This window comes from Protomyctophum bolini (assembly GCF_963924005.1).
Source record: "Protomyctophum bolini genome assembly, chromosome: 4".
NCBI lineage: Eukaryota > Metazoa > Chordata > Actinopteri > Myctophiformes > Myctophidae > Protomyctophum > Protomyctophum bolini.
Window position 1 is genome coordinate 18,695,870 of NC_137865.1, and position 19,871 is coordinate 18,715,740.

The window sequence follows — 19,871 nt, forward strand, 5'->3', positions numbered from 1 at the left end:
GCGCCCACAGCGTCCCCAGCCGGAATCGAACCCAGGACCTTCTAGCTGTGAGGCGACAGCACTACCGACTGTGCCACCGTGGCCACAATATATATATTTTTACATGTAAACAGTGAAATTATATAAAATAGTGATGCTCACGTGAGCTTGTAGAACTGGTATTTTTCACTGCTTTTGTGTAACACTCTTGTATCTCTTTAGGTCGTCCTCAGACGAGCCCAGCATTGCTTAGTTCCAGTCATCCCAGTTCTCCAAACATCAGGCCAGTTCGTTGGTACTCTGTACGTTTTTGAGTACATCCACGTATGTTAGTGTGGGACATCCTCATGATCGATGCCTGTGTGTTGGTTCCCACAGCACCAATTTGCTGGCTGGCAGTTCTTGATGTCTTTGGCAGTGTCCTCTGTCCTGCTAGTGTCATTCTCCTGGCTGCTGTTTTCTGGCTCACCCTCACCCTGTTTTCTGGCTCACCCTGTATTCACCCTGTATTCCCTCATAGAGAATGACAAAGTACTGTAGCATTGGCATTCATTTATGGAAACAAAAAACATAAAAGGATGAAAGATGGAGACACAAGGTTTCTGCCAATCTCACGCACGCACACACGTCGCGCGTCTCTCACACACACACACACACACACACACACACACACACACACACACACACACACACACACACACACACACACACACACACACACACACACACACACACACACACACACACACACACACACACAGAGACAAACAACACATTGAACCACTTGAACAACCCTATTCTGGGGGAACATTAGCAGAAAATAGCCATAGGTCATAAAGCTTCGCAATGTAATGTGTAAAGCTTGTAGAGATTTTTGGTGTAGAAGGAATAAAAACTGTGCACCACAACAGGTACAGAGAAGGCCTCCGGTCCAATGATAAATTAAGTTTTAAATAAAGCCAACTTTATTGTAGCGGACAACAAGTCCGCTGCAATCCGACGGTCAATCCATTCAACACTGTACGGTAATACCCTAAGTGTATCATATTTGGCAAGCTAGATATGAGCTTTTGTCCCCCATGTGGAAAAATAGGTTTGACACCTACTGTAATTAGCGAAATTTGCGAAACCCTGGCCCTGCTTCTGTCTCTAAAGAGCTGGTACTCCCCCCCCTCCCCCCCCTCAGTGTGAGGAGCCTGAGGTGATTCAATACTACGGCCGTGTCTAGCCAAAGACCCCCCGGCCAGCCTCTGACTGGCCGACTGACACTGGCGGTCCGTGCTCCGTGGTTTGCAGACTTCCCTCCGAGGTGCATAGTCTGGTGTCACTGACGCGAGGTTAATCCGTGGTGGGAAATAAATATTGCTTGGTGTTGGCATTGCCTTGGGAGGAAGGGGAAGGGGGGGGGGAATACATTTACTATTCTGTCCATATTCGGGTTGCAACCCTTAAGCCGCGTTCACACCAAGGAAGCTAGAAGCAGCTTCTTGCTTCGTGGTCCCATGTTATCACTATGCAGACCAGCTTTTTCGTTTTGAAGCTTGGAATGAACAGCTTTTTTTTCTAGCTTCCTTTGGTGTGAACGTAGCATTAGGCCGCTTGGTGGTGTGTCTCACGGTTGTAGGAAAGATAATGACGGCCGCAGCGAGATACGAACCCAGGCGGTGTGGATTCAGAGTCCAATGATTAGACCAACAGGCTAGCGACTCGAGTCGGCTGGCAGAATTGGTTTCAAGGCTGTATTAGAAGGTGAGAATGCTCCACAGCCTCTGATTGATTACTAGTAATCAATCAGAGGCAGCCGGGGGGCGGGTCTTTACCGGACTCGGCCGTAATCTAGAATTACGTGGCAGAGCTCCCTAACAACTTATATTGAGCTCCAGCATCCATATTCTGGGGGAACAAATAGCAGATCTAGAAGCTCACACAGCTCACAATGAGTCGACACAGACAGACGGCTATACTTTAGTGCTAAAAATATGTATTTTTCAACAACAAGTCCGCTGCAATCCGACGGTCAAAATATGCTTCCCTACAACTTGCGACCTGAGGTGACACTGTGCCCACTATACCCATTCAACAGTAGGGTTTCGGCAACAGACACTTTCCAACACTGGAGAGCTACCGTAAGACTACATGGGTTTAATTTGTTTAATTTTGAAGTTGATTATCTTTGCCCATGAAGGTTTCAGAAGGTTCCCCTTCCATGACCATCATCATCCATCACCATTCTATCATCTCAGACATTTTTGACAATCTAAATATGAATTTAAGCACATGCTACTTGTGTCTCATTTTACTTCAGTCATGCTAGTGTTAAAAGAGGATGCATAGCACTGTGTGTAAAACTGTCATTTTGTACTTACAGTAGCAGAGTCAAATCCAGCGCTTGCCCCCCACATGCAGCATGCTGTCTAACCGTTGTGTTTAATGAGCGAGTGAGCGTGTGTGTGTGTGTGTGTGTGTGTGTGTGTGTGTGTGTGTGTGTGTGTGTGTGTGTGTGTGAGTGTGTGTGTGTGTGTGTGTGTGTGTGGGGGTGTGTGTGTATCACTATACTGTAAGTGTTACAGTAGCTAGTTGGGAACTGGGAAGTCAAGCCGTCTCCCGCCCACACACCATCCAAATGGACTACTCCACTATAAGTAGCCTTACATCATTTGTACAGAGAACATATCAAGAAAAAAACCTGTATCTCCTTATATCATGTGATCTTTTCATGTTTTTTTTCTTCTTCTTTCATAAATTAGTGCCCTATTTTACACTGTAATACTTCATATGACAGTACCGAAAAGTAGCCAATCTACGAGCAGTTTTTGAGGACGTACAAGGTTTTCACCCCACAGTGACTATGTTCAAATCTAATTAAATTGTACTGTATGACAAAGGCCTCCCATTCAAGTCTACCAGACACCAGTGAGACAGCTGCTGCGTCACGCTTAGTTGCTTGCTGGTGTCGTGCACCGAAAATAGCAGATCTACAAGCTCACCATATGTCGCTCTTCAGCTCATCTAACACGTTGTGAGCTTGTAGATCTGCTATTTACTGCGCAATTAGTGGCTTGAGAGATGTCTGTTTTCTGTCCACTAGCCGGATATGCCTGTTGCCGTCCCTCTGTGAAACCACATGGTAATGCACACGTGAGCACAGGCTGCACACGCACATACACACCTTCTTCTCTATGACACACAGACGCAAGCACACACACACACACACACACACACACACACACGCACACACGCACACGCACACGAAGAAAAAGAAGGGAAGAAAGCTGAAGCGTGGGAACTAAGAGATTGATGGCATGGACTGGAAATGGAAACCACTGAAGGCTTGAGAATAATAATTAAATTTGGTGGCAGCCATTGCGTCCCGGTGGCCGCGGTCACGAGGCTGGGATGCTCTGAGGCCATCACAGGCCCCTCGTCTGTCACCCAGGGCAGCAGCATCCGCAGCTGCAGGCAGGGAGAATTAGATTGCAAGGCCCAGTGAGACGCGTTTGCTTTTAATATTTCAAATGTCCTCCTTTCTTTCTCTGTGAAGGGGGGGGGGGGGGGGGGTGGGATGCGTGACTGATGGTTCTCAGAGACGCCGATGAGAGAGAACAGATCACCAGACATTAGCAGAAAGTCTTGTCTGTCTCTGAGTCGGATAACAGACTAGAAGGACTATGGATGTGTGTGTGTGTGTGTGTGTGTGTGTGTGTGTGTGTGTGTGTGTGTGTGTGTGTGTGTGCAAATGGGCACATGTGTGTGTGGAACTTCTTGTCTGTCTCCTCCCCAGTCTGCAGGTCAGCAATATGTCATTCTCCTCAGATTACCCCCCACCCCCCCACAACACACACACACCTCCTGTGCGTTGCGACGGAGCCAGTGGTTCTGGTACACATGTTTAGCATGAACCAGTAATGTCGGTTCACTAAAGAACATAATGTTCCTCTCTCAAACTCAAACCTGTTGATAATCATAATTAAATGCCCAAAATGGGGACGTCAGGAACATGATGTGACACACAAGGTCAGTCTCACAGAACAAAAGGACACTGGAGGTTGTGTACTCCTCCTTTGTACTGTACAAAAATAACACATATGTATGGTGCAACGCAAGTTACAATTCATGTATTATGAAACCTTGCCAACAGAAAAGATCCAGGAACCCGGCCATTTCCCAGAAACAGAAAACTCTACATGGGCTTTCAGAGTGAAGAAGTTACAGCAAACTCTCTTGACCTTGTACTCAGCACATCCACTGAAGAACCCAGCTCACAACGCGTCGCGCTGCGACGCGTTGTGAGCTTCTAAATCGGCTATTTTCAGCATGCAACCAAGTGTAAAATGACTTATACTGGATCTCTTGTCCACATTTATGGGTTAAAGGGACAACCGTTGAACCAGTACGCCCACAACAAAGCATCTCATAATGAAACATGGACTATGGATCTCCTTCACAACTCACTCAGTAGAACTCCAGACTCCAGAGGCCGACTTGTTTACTCCAGCGAAGCCAGCTTGTTTACTCCAGTGAAGGTTACGCCGGCATCTCATTACAGCCAACTCAAGCTTGGTGGTGGAATATACTAGACACCTCACATTACTATGGCTGAATAAATAATAGCAACATGTAGTACTATAGCTAACTCCTTGAAGACCATGTGGAGCGTGATCACCACCTTTTCCTCATTATTTCTCGTGTCAAGGAAAGGACAAAGCTCCTCTTTCCTGAGATTTCAGCTTGGACTAACTGTTTGAAAACAAGAAGCCTTGTCCACAGACCTCCTCGAGAGGTTCAAAGTACACAAGACAAAGCCCGCTCTGTGAATCATGGACTGCCATACTGTATCGGACTGACTGCCAGCACTTTCAAGTCGTTCCATGCATATTCATGTCCACCCATCAGGAAGTCTTCCTGCACTGCCCGTGCCACTGTGAGGCAGAATGTTCACATTTGCATTATTATAATTCTGAAATTCTGGATACTCAGATATTAGGCTCAGATGAGATGATATCCTGACTATGAGAAGCCTTTTTATGATGACTGCTGATATAAGTACTAACATGTGAGCGAACACTATATCCATGCGTTACCTAGATGTGAAATAAAATATGAACTCCATATACTTTGCCGGGTCTATCCTCCAGCCCCCTTTTACATACAGTATCTACACAAAATCTCTGCTGAAAATAGCCGATCCACATGGTCTATGCCTCTATGGTCTATAGTCTATTTTCGCAGAACTATCACATGCCCAGAACAGGGAGGCTAGGGTTCAAGTGGTTAAAATCAGCAGGTCGGCCCTCTTGTTTACCATTGAGCACATGGCCACGCAGCCAAGACGGCCTGTTGAAAAACAGTATGTGAGCAGACTGACAATGAACACCTCCTCCTGGGCAAAGAACCTGAGTCATGACTCATCTGGTGTCTGTGGGCCAAGTCACAGCGCGTGGTCACGTGTCAGAGAGCACACAACAGGTGTCCATTTAAAGGAAACAGGGACGAATGGAGGCAGGTTCTACTGAACACCGTGACTGGCCTGGGTTACATACAATGTTTGAAAACGCAAACACTTTGAAGACAAGCACTCCTTTGCCAGGCTGGTCGATGTCAAAGTTTGGCTGTGTCAGAGGCTGAAGATGAGTGGGTGTATTTTCTGCCATGGTGTGGATAAATTAGCATTGTTTTGCATAATCGCCTTCCCCACAGTCATGGAGGTGTTTGCGCAGAGTGCTCCAGAAATGCACTGTAGCTGATGTAATAACTTAACTTGCAGTACGTACGTACAGTAACTTTGAACAGTGTGTTCAATTATCACCACTTTCCTTCAAACCGCTTAACTGGTGCTGAAGTAGGATAAGAAAGGATTTACAAATGCTTTATAGCTATAACTTCTTTTGATATTCTGTTAGTGGTTTTCAAAGGAATGTTTCAAAGGAATGTTTTCTTGCCATTTAGTCCTACCTGCCTGGAGGTAGAACTCTATACAGCAGCACCCACGCTTAGGCCACAATATCCACTCGTCTCGCACACAAGATATCTCAACATTGAACAGCCCCATTTCAATGAACCATGCTGAGCACACTAGATAGATAGATCTTTATTGTCATTGCAACAAGTACAACGAAATTAAAAGTGCCACTAATGCTCCTTGGAAGATGAACCCCAAGTTAACTACTTGGCCTCACTCCCCGAACCCACCTCACCCCTGCCCACTTTGACAGGCTGGAATGGCTTAGGGTTGACAGCATCTTGCAATGGGTCTGGTCCACAAGATTCGATACACCACCAAGATACCCATGTACCTGTCTAAATACTTCCTTATTGTCAACAAAGTCCACACCCACAACACCAGAGGGAGCTCAACAAACAACATGTGCAACCCAGATTCGGCACAAACAAGGGACGTAATTCTCCAATCTGTTAATAAATCTTTCAATCAATCAATCAAGCATTCTTCCGCGCCTTTCCTGTAGTGCCACCCTCAGGCCAAAATGTCCTTCTGGACTACTTATTTTAGTGACATGATGTGTGAACTGTTGATATGTTGGTTGCTGTATGTTATTTACTTCATACCACTTAATATTCTTCTTGGCACTCGTTTGCTTGTTTGTTGACTTGCACTGTGTAAGCTGCTGGATAAGAGTGTGACTGCTACAGTATAATATGGATAGGAGTGTCTGCTAGACTGCAGTATAATATGCCTAGTCTGTACGTGTGTTTGTGTGTGTGTGTGTGTGTGTGTGTGTGTGTGTGTGTGTGTGTGTGTGTGTGTGTGTGTGTGTGTGTGTGTGCCCCCTCCAGCCTATGGCACTGTGTACTGCAGCATGAAGCATGAATGGAGCTGTGTGTTGGAGATAAGGGGAGGCAGTTTGTTGGGGCGGGGGGGAATTAAGTGAAAGTGCAATGCCCCCCCCCCCCCCCCCCCCCCTACTTGACCTCTAGAGAACCTCTCAATAAAATAATCCACCATGTCTTACCACCCGCACCCCATTTGGAAATGGTCCAGAGCTACCTCTGCAGAAGTTGCACCACAGTAAAGCCTGGTTTACAGCACAGCAATGTTGCATACAAAGAATAGATGATCTATATACAAGCTCACAATGTGTCACATTTTCGGTGCGTGACATGATGGGGTTAAGTATGAATTACAGGTGCAAGTGTACCGAAACAGCATTTTGTTTCTCATCTTCTACAGGAATTGATGTTGTGATTGCAATGCTGCCTGCCTGGCACCTTCTGAAGTCTAGACGGGCTGCTGGTATCTCCATTCTCCACTGATATCTTCATCTGTTCACTTCCTTACCATACCCTTCCTCTATGTCGGAAGGGGAGAAAATCTTTAGCAATTTCAATCTGATTCAATCTCTCTCTCTCTCTCTCTCTCTCTCACACATGCATACGCTCAGCCACACGCAGGCACGCGCGCACATGCACGCGCACATGCACACGCACACGCACACGCACACGCACACTCACACTCACACACAATATTAGCTGCTTCATCTCCAGGCAATTTGCTGTGCCTACGTGTACACTGCAAGAATGTCAGCAGCATGATTTAGCAGATTTTCAACAGAATCTCCAGCAGCTCTAATGCACGAGCTCAACCCAGAAAGTGAATCTGAAGCGTATGCACTATGCAGAGGCAGAGCCCTAAATAGTCACAAGCTCACCTAAAAGATTATTGTCCAGGGACTTTTGGGGTAGTTTGTCAAAAACTAACATCGTGCCTCAAGCTTGTATGTAACACGATCCCTGTCCGCAAGACCTTAGAGACCGGGTTGCTCCTAACCCAGGCACTGTTGCATTTCTTTTTTTATATAGTTCAGACCAAAATGTTGGCAGGAAAAGTTTAACCACATGTACCCTAGTATCCCGTCTACATTGATCACTTGGCAAAAATGTGCAGATTTACAAGGCCAGTAGGACACGCATTGAGAGCTTGTAGATTGGTTATTTTTGGCAAAGACATTTGGTGCGGATACCTTTATTATCCTGTGGGGGAAATTCAGTCGCCCTGAGGCGGCACAGCAGTTAAGGTTACAGAGTTACAGGTAAAGAGTGAAAGAGAAAAGGTACAGGTGTGTAGAGCAGTACAACGCAAGAAGAAAAACAAGAAACATCGACAACAACACAGAGCAACAGCATACGGAAGTAAAAACAAATAAAGTGTCCATTACAGTCAGTGCTTCATAAGTGTCTCTAGATGGCCGGTAATGAGGGTGCTGGTATCTCCACTGACATCTTCATCACTTCTTTACGATACCCTTCCTCTATGTCGGGAGGGGAGAATCATCTTTAGCAATTTCTATCTGACCCCCTCCCTCCCTCTCTCCCTCTCTCCCTCTCTCCCTCTCCCTCTCTCCCTCTCTCTCTCTCATGAAAGTGCCTAGAGAATTCCATATCAATCCAGTCAGTAGTTTTTAAGATATCTTGCTTGGGACCAAAGTGTTAGACAGACGGACCGGCAAGGCTCCACTTTAGAGTCTGGCTGCATGCGAGGTGGTTACATGGTGGTGGTTACATCACCCAGTGGACTTCAAGGCCAGATGTGACAACAGTATCATTCTCACAAAAAAAAAAGCGTTGTCCCTAAACTGTCAGCAAGCAAGTGGCAGACCTCATTCAAAGACACAAGCTTTGTTCTGGCCCCTTTCATTCACCCTCATTAGGTATGCAATGACGGCGCTCATTTGAGACCTTTTGAGAGCGTCCGGAGAGAAAACGAGTTTGTTAGCGTGAAACGGGAAACCGACCTTGTTTTGTCACGCTCGCCTACATCGAATGCTAATGCCCCCCCCCACACACACACACACACACACACACACACACACACACATCAATGGTCCCTTCAAAGCAAGATGCTGAGGAAGGACCAGGGGCTCCTCAGGCACTGACCAACACCACACAAACACACCAGCAGCACGGCACAGCATAGAGAGAAGACATCAGCCTGGCGCCTGGCTCTAGCCATGGCTTTTTTTTCTTCTGGTTATGCTGGTGGAAGGAATGAGGGGAGACCTCCAACCATTTTGTCCTCTGTTCTATACTCATTAGCCCTCTCTCTCTCTCGTCCCCTCTTTCCCTTTCACTCGCTCTTTCACTTTTCTCCCCCGTTCTCCCTCTCTCTCTCTGTCCATTCACAGCCACGTCATTGAAAGCCTTCAGGGCTGGACAACGGGCATTCTAAATGAGTGTTAAATCAATACAGGCAGGGTGCAGCCATGACTGTGGTCATTATAGCCATCGCAGGCATTCATAAACTGTAGACTGTTGTGAGAGCACAATGCAACCTCAGGTTCCGATAAATATAGTGCCTGAAAACTCTCATTGGTGGGCAAGTTCTCTTGCAAGTTCTCATGGATGGTGGGAAAATAAAATGCAGCACGACACAAGTTGAAGTCACTGCGATATTGAACGAAGATAGACACGTGGGGGAGGGGGGCTTGTTATTGGATATGTGTATGTGCAGCGAATTGCATTAGAATGGATATATTGATGTGGAGTCGAATGAGACAACCTGACACTAAGAAGACGATGGGTGGTCTTAGATTAGCACTGAGGGTAAACATACAGGGAGATTGAATAATGGGCAGAGCAGTGGGACTCACTAAGGCCTTGGCCGCCCCCCGGGAGTACTGTTAGTGCTATGCTTCCCATCTCTGCCAAGCGTAATGGGATTTCTGGAGTTTAAATGCACTTCACTCACTATGTGGAGCCGGTGGGAAGGTAAACTATTGATCCACAAACACGCTGTCCAGGCCTAACAGAGGGAAAACAGATCCCGGCCCCTAAATGTATAATGGGGCTTCCCGAGAGCTTGGCTTCCTCAGTATTCCCTCCACGCGCATAGGGGAGTCCTTTGGCTCTTGGCTGGCTCAGCGATTAGCCTTCTATCCAACCATCTCACACAAACAGACCCTCCCCCCCTAAAGGCTAGAGGTCAGGCTGCTATGGAGCTGGCGCGCAGCACCAAGGGCATTTCTGATTAGCGTAGGAATCCCTTCCGCTTCCCTTCCGTCTTTCACTCTCCTCACTGATGCACGACTGATGATGGACAACTCATTAGGGCTCCGGTCTAGAACGCAATTACGACAAATGAGGATGATCTGTCAAGCAGACAAGGCATCTAACATGGCTGTAGGACGACATCGCCAGTCGGGATTGAAATGAACCATGATGGTGGCATTGGAAGGAGCTACTGTGGTGTGGTTAGTGGTTGCATTCGAGGCAGAGCTATAGTCTCTGGATGGAGTTGTGTTCCTCGACTTCTCGACATGTCCCTGATGCCATAGCAACAGGCCTTGCTCCCCCCCCCCCCCCCCCCCCCCTCAGTGACTCTGCAACACGGAAGGAGAACACGTGTGTCTCTAATTGGACAGCTGCCTGCACTGTTCTCTGCTGCTGAGTTAAGCCCGATTTGGTCGCGCGCTGGTGCCACGTACGCACTGACATAGCAGATCCAGTTTGTAGATCTGCTATTTTCAGGGTGCCACAGGATAATAACAGAGCATGCAGTTGTACACACACACACACACACACACACACACACACACACACACACACGTAAGACATGATATTCCCATCACAAGGACACATTTATGAGGTTTAGACTTAATACAAAATAACCCTATCACTGAGAATAGATTGATGACATTCCCCCCCAAGGACAGAGAGGCTATTAGCTGTGTTGTGAAGGTGGTGTGACCATATCAACAGAGGGGGTATGGCTTCCAATAAGGACCTGTGATTACATTTCCTCATCTCCTTTAATCACATGGGAGTTGCTTGCAATGAATACAGTACATATTCCGGGTTAGACATCTATCTATAGATGCACATGCACCGCTGCCCAATGCCCATGCTACGTATATCTATGGAGCTGGCCTGCCCTGTTCTGGGCATGCCTGACAGCCTTTGCCGAGGTGCTGGACCTCATCACCCCCATCTCTCCATACTGTATTGTATTGTATATGGATCTGGACCTGATCACCCCTATCTCTGTCTCCATACTGTATATGGATCTGGCCTGTTCTGACATCACAACACGGGCATCACTCTAGTTTGATGAAAACAGCCAATCTACAGACTCACAACATGTCACTTAGTGTCGCCCTATGTGAGCTTGTGGATCAGCTATGTTTGGAGAGTGAAAAAAGTAGCGGACCAAGTATAGAGCCCTAGGACTAGGGGACCCAGTACTTCTTCATACATGTTTAGAGGTATGTAATTGAAGATAATCTGGATTGTACAACATGTCTTGCAGTAGTCTATGGCCGACACATACAATGCTTTCTATAGTGCAAGGCAATGATTTCACTGCAGTTAACCTAATCTTGCACACTCCACTCAGTCGTTAACCTAATCTTGTACACTCCACTTGTCTTTGATTGCAATTTCATGTCATATCTGGCATGACAAGAATAGCATAAATCGCAAAGAAAAAACCCCTGTAATGCTCAACACAGAAAACAATGCCAGGGACTAAATGTGCTGTTGTTCTTAGACACAGACAGATGGTTCCATTGCGTCTGAAAAGAGAACTCAGTCCGCTCTGTGTAACACCATATTTCTGCTCAGTCAAATACTAAGCTCTGAACTCGTTAACCTTTGCAATGTCGACACTTTGTAGCCTCTTTATAGTTGCTCGTTAGCCACACAGTTCTTGATATTATTGTGGAAGCCGAACACAACCCTGCCAAGTCTGACAAGCTAATGAACTACCGGTAGTAACAATCTATTGCTTATCGTGAGCTGTCATTGTAATGGCATCGATCGGCACACCAAGCCAAAATATGAGCCGAAAAGAAGGAGTTTGAGAATGTGTGCTCTTGACCGCAATTAGCAGCAGAAGGACAAGCGTTTGCAATCTACTTCTAATTTATGTGCACAAATCCCGAATGATTTCGTTTTTGAATTAGTAAAGTCTAAAAATACCTCAGAGGAAGAGTCAACTGTGGCAAATGGGAACACAAGGTTAACACTCCTGTCAGTTTTTAACCCAGTTAGACACTGTACTCAAATGTAACCAACCATCTTGTCTTACAATCATTTGTCTGTTATGTTAAAGATCATGCAGTCCTGCAATAACTTTCTTGTCCTACCTGGGTCTGGGATTGGATTTGGAACTTGGGTCTCACCCCATCAGAGAATACATTTCTACTGCTCATCCCAGAGAAGGTCATTGTCTGGTCAGGGAAGATATTGCACTCATGTGCTTCAGGCATGCCTTGGTCTAAATGTCTCAATGAGAGAGTAGGGAGACCACCTGCTCTATTGCACATGGACTAGTTATGTTGTAACTAGTTGCTATTGTTCAGGTTGGTTAACCACTTAAACCCTACAGTAACTCACTCTATACAAATAGTGATAATAGCTGAACTACATCCTCACAATGTGTCATATCGTGAGTCATTGTGAGCTTGTAGATCAGCTATTTCCACTAAAGTTTCTGCCTACATGCCCAAAAAAAGACATGACAAGACATTGAAAGTGGTTATTATGTGGTTTTAATAATTAAAATAAGTACCAAATTTCAGCTTTAAGAGTTGTTCCAACAGGGACAGTGACGGATAATTGACAGTGAACCTGCTACTCAATACATTAAAAACTCTCATAATCTGACATTGATCAATGTCATCTTATTTGACTTGTGAGCTGGCAACGAAAGATACGCAGCCATTCCCGAACAGTACCTCCTTGTCTCACGCACATTATCTTAATGGAACGAGCGCTAATCTGATTCTGAACGAGACATCACTCTGGCTGATGGACAAGCTGGAGGAAACCACCAGAGTGACGGAGGAAGCACTTTATCAGCAAACAAACTCAGATAAGGTTAAACTTTCAATGACAACGTGGTTCATTACATTACATCTTCTCCTTCCTATTGGGATAGTTGGGTTTCTTTTTTATATTCAAAACGCCTCTGTTAAAAGGTTTTCCAACTTTCTGCAATAAGAACCTGATTTATTTTTAAAAAGCTGGTAAAAACATATCATTTCATCAGTAGCACTATGAAGCATTTTCCCTTTTTCAGCAGCCTGTATTGTGCACAACATTGGTTCTCAACATGGGTCCAGGGACCCCCAGGGGTCTTTGGTGGGGTTCCAACTTCCAACGTGAGTGAACAACACACACTGTATATTGTTGGGCAGAAACCGTATTCTAACGTTTTGTGTTTTTTGTAAATCAACGCCCTACTTGATCATACTACAGCGTCACGCGAATGCATCAAAATGAACAGATCCACAAACTCAAAACGCAGAGCTTGAATCCTGAAAAGCAACAGTTTTGGACATATGAGGTTTCCACCCAACAGAGATGATATAACTGTACATGCATGCACGCACGTCGCATGCACAGATTGCACACACACACACACACACACACACACACACACACACACACACACACACACACACACACACACACACACACACACACACACACACACACACACACACACACACACACACACACACACACACACACACACACACTTCTCTAAAACATCTTGAACCAAGCTTAGAGTTAGACTAAATAATTAGCAGTAATTATGAGTCTGTACTGGAAGATCTGCAAGGGCCCAGGTGGTGGGCAGCGATCTCACAGTGTGAAATCTGTTGAGCTATGTAGGCAACAGTCAGTGGTCCCACAAACTGAACACCACTCCAGGAAGCAGAGAGATTCTAGTCTATTCAGTCAAATCTGGGAGGGGAGAGGAAAAGGGTTCTATCGAATTGGCTATGACGGAAAAAGCATGGAACTGTTTATTTGCAGTATTATTTTTATAGCGGTGGTTTGGCAGGGATCCATCCATGCAGTGTAATCCTCAGTGTAACTCAGCGTGTAAGAATTTAACTAACGTACCATTATGAGTCCATTTCGTTATAATTATGTGCACACTCTCAGAGTTAAATGACATTGTTGTGTTTGTTTTTGGCTTTTATGCCTTTAATGATGGATACAAGTGAAGACTGACATAGGAAAGAGTGAGAGAGAGACGGGGAGAGACATGCAGCAAAGGTTGTCATGAACGGGACTTGAACACGCAACAAGCTGTCAGGCCAGAGCCTACAGTATGTGTGGCATGCGCCTGGACCACTAGGCCAGCGGGCACCCCAATGACAGTGTTGTATAGTAGGCAGTAGGCACGTGTGTGTGCGTGTGCGTGTGCGTGTGCGTGTGCGTGTGTGTGTGCGTGTGTGTGTGTGTGTGTGTGTGGAGAAATAAGGGGAGAATAGACAGTGAGAGAATGGAAGCGTATCATACCCTGACGTGTTGGATGCAGACAAACAGAGATACAGCAGCAGAGGGAGACTGAGGCCCTTTTCTCCTCTACAGAGGAGTGGTCTGTTTCCAGGCAAACGCAGAAGACGTCATGTGTGTGTGTGTGTGTGTGTGTGTGTGTGTGTGTGTGTGTCTCTCTCTCTCTCTCTCTCTCTCCCTTCTTTGCTGGTGTACCATTAGTGCATCTCTCTATTGATTGCCACTGACTGTGTAAATTGCTGAGCAATCTAAAGACAGCATCAAGACGAGAGCATCACATGTTTTATCAGCAGCAGGACAGACAGGGCAAGGCACTAGACTGCACCACTTAATATGTGTGTGTGTGTGTGTGTGTGTGTGTGTGTGTGTGTGTGTGTGTGTGTGTGCGTGTGTGTGTGTGTGCGTGCATGCGTGTGTGTGTGTGTGCGTGCGTGCGTGTGCGTGTGCGTGCGTCAGTGAGTCAGTGAGTCAGTCAGTCAGTGAGTGAGTAAGTCAGTCAGTGAATGAGTGAGTGAGTGAGTGAGTGAGTGAGTGAGTGAGTGAGTGAGTGAGTCAGTGAGTGAGTGAGTGAGTGAGTGAGTGAGTCAGTGAGTGAGTCAGTGAGTGAGTGAAACTAACGAATATATTTTGAGAGCGTAAAATGAAACCAAATGGACTCCGTCCTGAGTGGACCTGAGTGGCAAGGACGGAGTTCTCTGTTCAATCAATTAGTAACACACAGTGCTCAGGACGGAGATTTATAAAAAGGACGGAGATTATTAATATCAAAACCGATCGCTTCGCTCCACAGGCTGGCAGTGTCTGTTGCGCAACATTATTACCGGTACGTTATTTTCCGGTGGGACGTCATCGAAAATGTTCCCCCCCATTTTAGCCGACGAGACCGAAAATCTTAAAACGTAAATAACTCTTGATCTAAATCATTCCGTCCTATTCTAAGCGAAGATTATGTGGTAGACGACCCATCACGGTCCCATCGCTAGAATTATAATTCTAGTCGCGTTAGAAATAACCATAGCTCCCGTTGTTGTCGGTCGCCTCGGGAGTGTTTTGGCTACATCAAACTACTTCAGCCACATCCGGGATAACACCTGGTCCGTCGCTAAATGTACTCCGCTGCTATAAATCGCTGGGCGCTCTGATTTAATGGATTAAATAACCCCGGGCGTTCGGGGAGGCCAAAACAGACCTGGAGAAGATCAGTGGCGAGTGAGGCAAAGACGACCGGACTATCGTGGGCCCAGCTGAAGAAAACTGCTCAAAACAGAGTCCGATGGCGGGGTGTGATTGCGGCCCTATGCTCCACCTAGGAGCCTACAGGAATAAGTCAAGTAAGTGAATTGTGGCTGGTTGAAGACCAAGTGAGCTTGTTAAGTTACAGATAATCACACTGCCCTTACACTCCAGCAAACAGACGTAACAAAACACACCCTCTTCTCCTTATGATACTTCTAGAAATGAGGTGTTAAAGATCTAGGCCCATTTGGTTAGCAACTCTCCATCATTTAGCTGGGGACCACCTGGAACCCCCTCAAGGCCCACTGGAGGTCCCCGGACCACTGGTTGAAAACCACTGCTCTAAAGTATACTGTACCAGTTGAGTGCACTGCATAATATGCATATTATTATGACGCATGCATGCACACACACACACACACACACACACACACAGTCACACACACACACGTGTATGCATCTATGTGCACAGAAAATGTGTGATGTAAGCAGCTTCCCGTTTGCATAATTCATTTTGAGGAATAATTAAACATGTCTATGGGGCAGATGCCTTTGCCGATGCAACTGGCATTCAATGTGCCCATAGAAACGTTGGCCAAAGTGCCCCAAGCTGCTGCCAAATGCCAGAGCTGCCAGTCAACCAAGAGTCCTTTCACTCTCAAATACAAAATGTCTATCTTACTCTGGCTTAATGCTTTGACTCTTTGCCCAAAAGGTTAGGGCCGCCAGGGAATTAAGAGGACATCAGGGAACAAACCTTATCTCTCCAAAAGAAAATCTAATCTAATCTAGAAAATGAATTCAAAAACTACCATAATCTTACTTGACAAATATCCAAAACGATTAATTACCCCCCCCTGTCCGTTTGCCTCATGTTTATGAATGAAGACTCTTAGTAATGTTTGAAGTACAGTAGCACTCTTCTGATTCAATGATACATACTACACAAAAATAAAACATGAGAAGTGGCCAAGTGGTTAGGGCCATAGATACATACTGTATGGTAGGGCACATACCAGAGAGTACCCAGAGAGTACCCAGTTTTCTGTATGTCCCGTACTCTCTCTCTACTATCTCTGTCAGATCAAGGCTTACAAATGCCACCAAAAAATAACTTAATACTGTATATTTATGTCCGTGTTGAAATACACTCTCTGTGTTAGGTTACCGCGAGTAAACTGACCGGAACACTGTGTGAGGCTGAGACTGGAATGCTTCATACAACACCGTCACATTTTACAACTTTGGCATTTAGCAGATGCTCTTTAGTCTTTATCCAGAGCGACTTACAAAAGTGTGTGAGATCAGGGTCAACAGCATGTAAAAGATCATAAGTAGTAGGTAGAGTGCAAAGAAAAACGATTTAGCGTCTAACATATATTTTAAAAGAGCACTGTTATATTATAATTTATAAATGATTCCGCATCCAGCCCAAAGGACTCCAGTGCCCCTGGGATGCTGAAGTAGCAAAACTTACAGCTAAAATCCATACTATCTACAACTTATTTTTTACAAAGTACAGCAAGGGGATGCTGTTTGCTGTCATAACAAAATCAGTCACCTAAGACAGGATGGGGGGGTCGGTGCAGCTAAGGACGCGTTAATTTAACTCAGAGTGTTCATATGTGTTCAAAGTAAACTTGTACATTATCCAAGTTAAATTAACCCCGATGATTTTACTCATTCGGTTCCATTTTTACACTTTATTTATGCCTCTGATTAGATCCAGCTGTCTTCTCAGAACAGCCAGCATATTTTCAGCATACAAGTCAGGGTGCCCACGGGGCCAAGGGAAAAGTGAAATTTCACCATAATTCAATTCCCTTGGAATTATTAGAATATATACTCTCAATCTCTCATGTACAATTATGACATTTTCATTTGAAATGATAGGGGTCCCTCTAGAAGTAGAACAAACACATTTAACGTGAAATGGGGTACAGTCAGACTCACAATAACACTGTGACTGTACCCCATTTCATCATACAAAAAAATGACTGCTTTAACAGCAGCTTTCCAGACATAGCTCTACAGTGCAGAGAGACAGAAAACAGCTTGCAGGTGACCTTACAGTAGGTCATACGCCATGCATGGAAGGACGACGCCACAGAGTGATTATATACCTGGTGAGTTCAACTAATTAGGACACCTTCAGGCAAGTGGCAACGAGAGAGGAACTAATTAGTAAAAATCACTCGTTGGAACTTGGAATGAAAACCTGCACCCTCTCTCTTCATCCTGAGTGGGCACAGCACCCTCTCTCTCCGTCCTCCATGGCCCATGAGTGAGCACAGCACATTTCTACTACACTCTCAACATGGGGGGCAAGGGTCCCTGGGTGGGTTCCACAGCCTTACAGGTCTGTAACTCAAGAGTATAGAGATTTCTACACTCTCAGAATAAGATTAACACTGAGGATTTTGCAGTGTTACATTGAGGGGGTCCCAGAGGTTGGTCTAATATGAATATCAAACTGCATGGGGGTCCTTGAAATGAAAAGGGTTGAGAATCACTGCTCTCTACAGTCTACACATTCACGTTAGGTGATGATAGGACGCACCCATACTGTACAGACTATAGTACAGTACAGTATGTAGGGTAATAATACCCTCTGCTCTGCCTGGCAAGGTGTGCAGTTTGATTCATTCCCCTGCTGTCCCATTGCTGTTGCATCTCATGCATCCTTTGCCATAAATGCTTCGATATCAATCAAATCAAAATGATATTCATATACTTCAATAATAGCCTACTAATACTAAAATGTTTACAGCCGGGGGTGTTCCCACGGTCCCACCTCGCTGACTAATAAAGCCAGATAGACAGGCAGGCAGCATTCGTGTTGGCATAAATAAGCCTCGCTTATGGTCTCCTGCAGGCTCCAGAACGACCGAGCGAAATGTTTGTACATACTTCACAACCACATGTTGTGGGATATCGCTTCATTATAATACACACAAACCTGCCCGACAACTGCTGCTCACTGCACAGCATCGCTAATGGGATTGTTGTGGCAGAGAGACTGCCATGGCAGCACGATTCATTCATTCGTGTAGATAACTAAGACAGTAACATATTCGTTCAAACGGCACTGCAAATTATGCGTCTACAAATACAGCACGTGTAAAATAACGCCCTTTAGTCAAACAAGCATGTAAACCGGTACAATTCTGCATTGCGGTAATAGGCTCCATTCATCCCGTGTGCGTCTCACTTGTAAACAACAGTGATTTTCGGAGAGCTGTCAGTTGCAACGCCCGGGCTTTTCCCCCACAAAAACACTATTAATTTCATGCTTTCATTATCCTTACCTCCCGTGTGGTAGTGGACGGCCCGCCCGCTCCTCCGTGTAACCTTCACGTTCACGACACGCGCGCACCTGCTCAGCAGCAGCAGCACCGCATCGCCGGACGCTCAGCAGCGGCGAAAGAAACGTCCAGGATGAGGATGATGATGATGGGAATGGGATGGTGGTGGTGGGTGAGTGTTAGAGACTGTCACCGTCCTGAGGGGGGCGCTGGACCTGCTCTGCTGCCCTGCTGCTGCTCCATGTATGGGCCAACTGAATTGAACTGTCAGTTAGGCAGAAAAAAGCATCCTTGATCCTTCCAGGAACAAACTGCTAGCTCATCTTAAGTCCTGTCTGCGTCATCCTATATCGTTTTCAATCATTAATATTAGGTTACCAACTTCTGTTCTTTGGCTAAATAGAAGTGTATATTTTGTACCTCTCTGAATGTTTTTGATGAATTGAACAAGGTGGACCCTCGATCTTGTAAACAAGTGCAATGCTTTATTGGGTCGTCCACTCACAGTTGACAGTTTTTGTATTGAGTTGTTGCTTGAAATGTACTGTAATTCTGCAAACTGTTAATAAATACTTCAATCAATCAACCTGCATATCAAGGCATAGCGTACTATAAGGTATAGGAATGTGCAGACACCACCACCACACCACAATGAATTGGCCGTATCTCTTGGTAGCTTATTGCTGTTGTGGTGGCGTGTGGGCAATAAACTATAAAAGACCAAAACAAGCTTCTTAATGGTCTATATACTAATTACGACGACTTGCCCATGTTGAACCCATCATTCTCCTGGGTGTGGAATTCAATCTCGGCTGTAAACAACACGCAGCAAATAATCTGCTCTGGTGGAGGCCAATAAATAATGCAGAAAGCTTTGAGTGCAGGGCAGACTGACTTTATTAAAGGATTTAGCCTGTTTGGGGGAATTGGAGAGGATTAGCAAAGATCTTTTAGCCTAGATCTTAGCATAGAGAAGTCAAATGTTGCTGTTGGCAGATGTTTTGAGTTGACTATATATGGCATATTGTTACTCATGTATTTTAAAGCTTAAGCCACAGACCAAGAAAAACATCAATCCACTGAGAATAA

General features: G+C 45.4%; 1 protein-coding gene across 2 annotated transcripts in view; it reads right to left on the reverse strand.

The window, feature by feature from the left end:
* Positions 1-18,927, reverse strand: part of cntn1a (contactin 1a) — a 108,703-nt gene extending 89,776 nt beyond the window's left edge. The window contains exon 1 of one of the 2 annotated variants that reach the window (XM_080761496.1): positions 18,786-18,927. The gene's annotated coding sequence lies outside the window, so the exon portion shown is untranslated. Of the gene's footprint in view, positions 1-8,150; positions 8,199-18,785 lie in introns of those variants that run through there. The other variant, XM_080761497.1, reaches the window with a different exon arrangement.
* Positions 18,928-19,871: the final 944 nt, after the last annotated feature.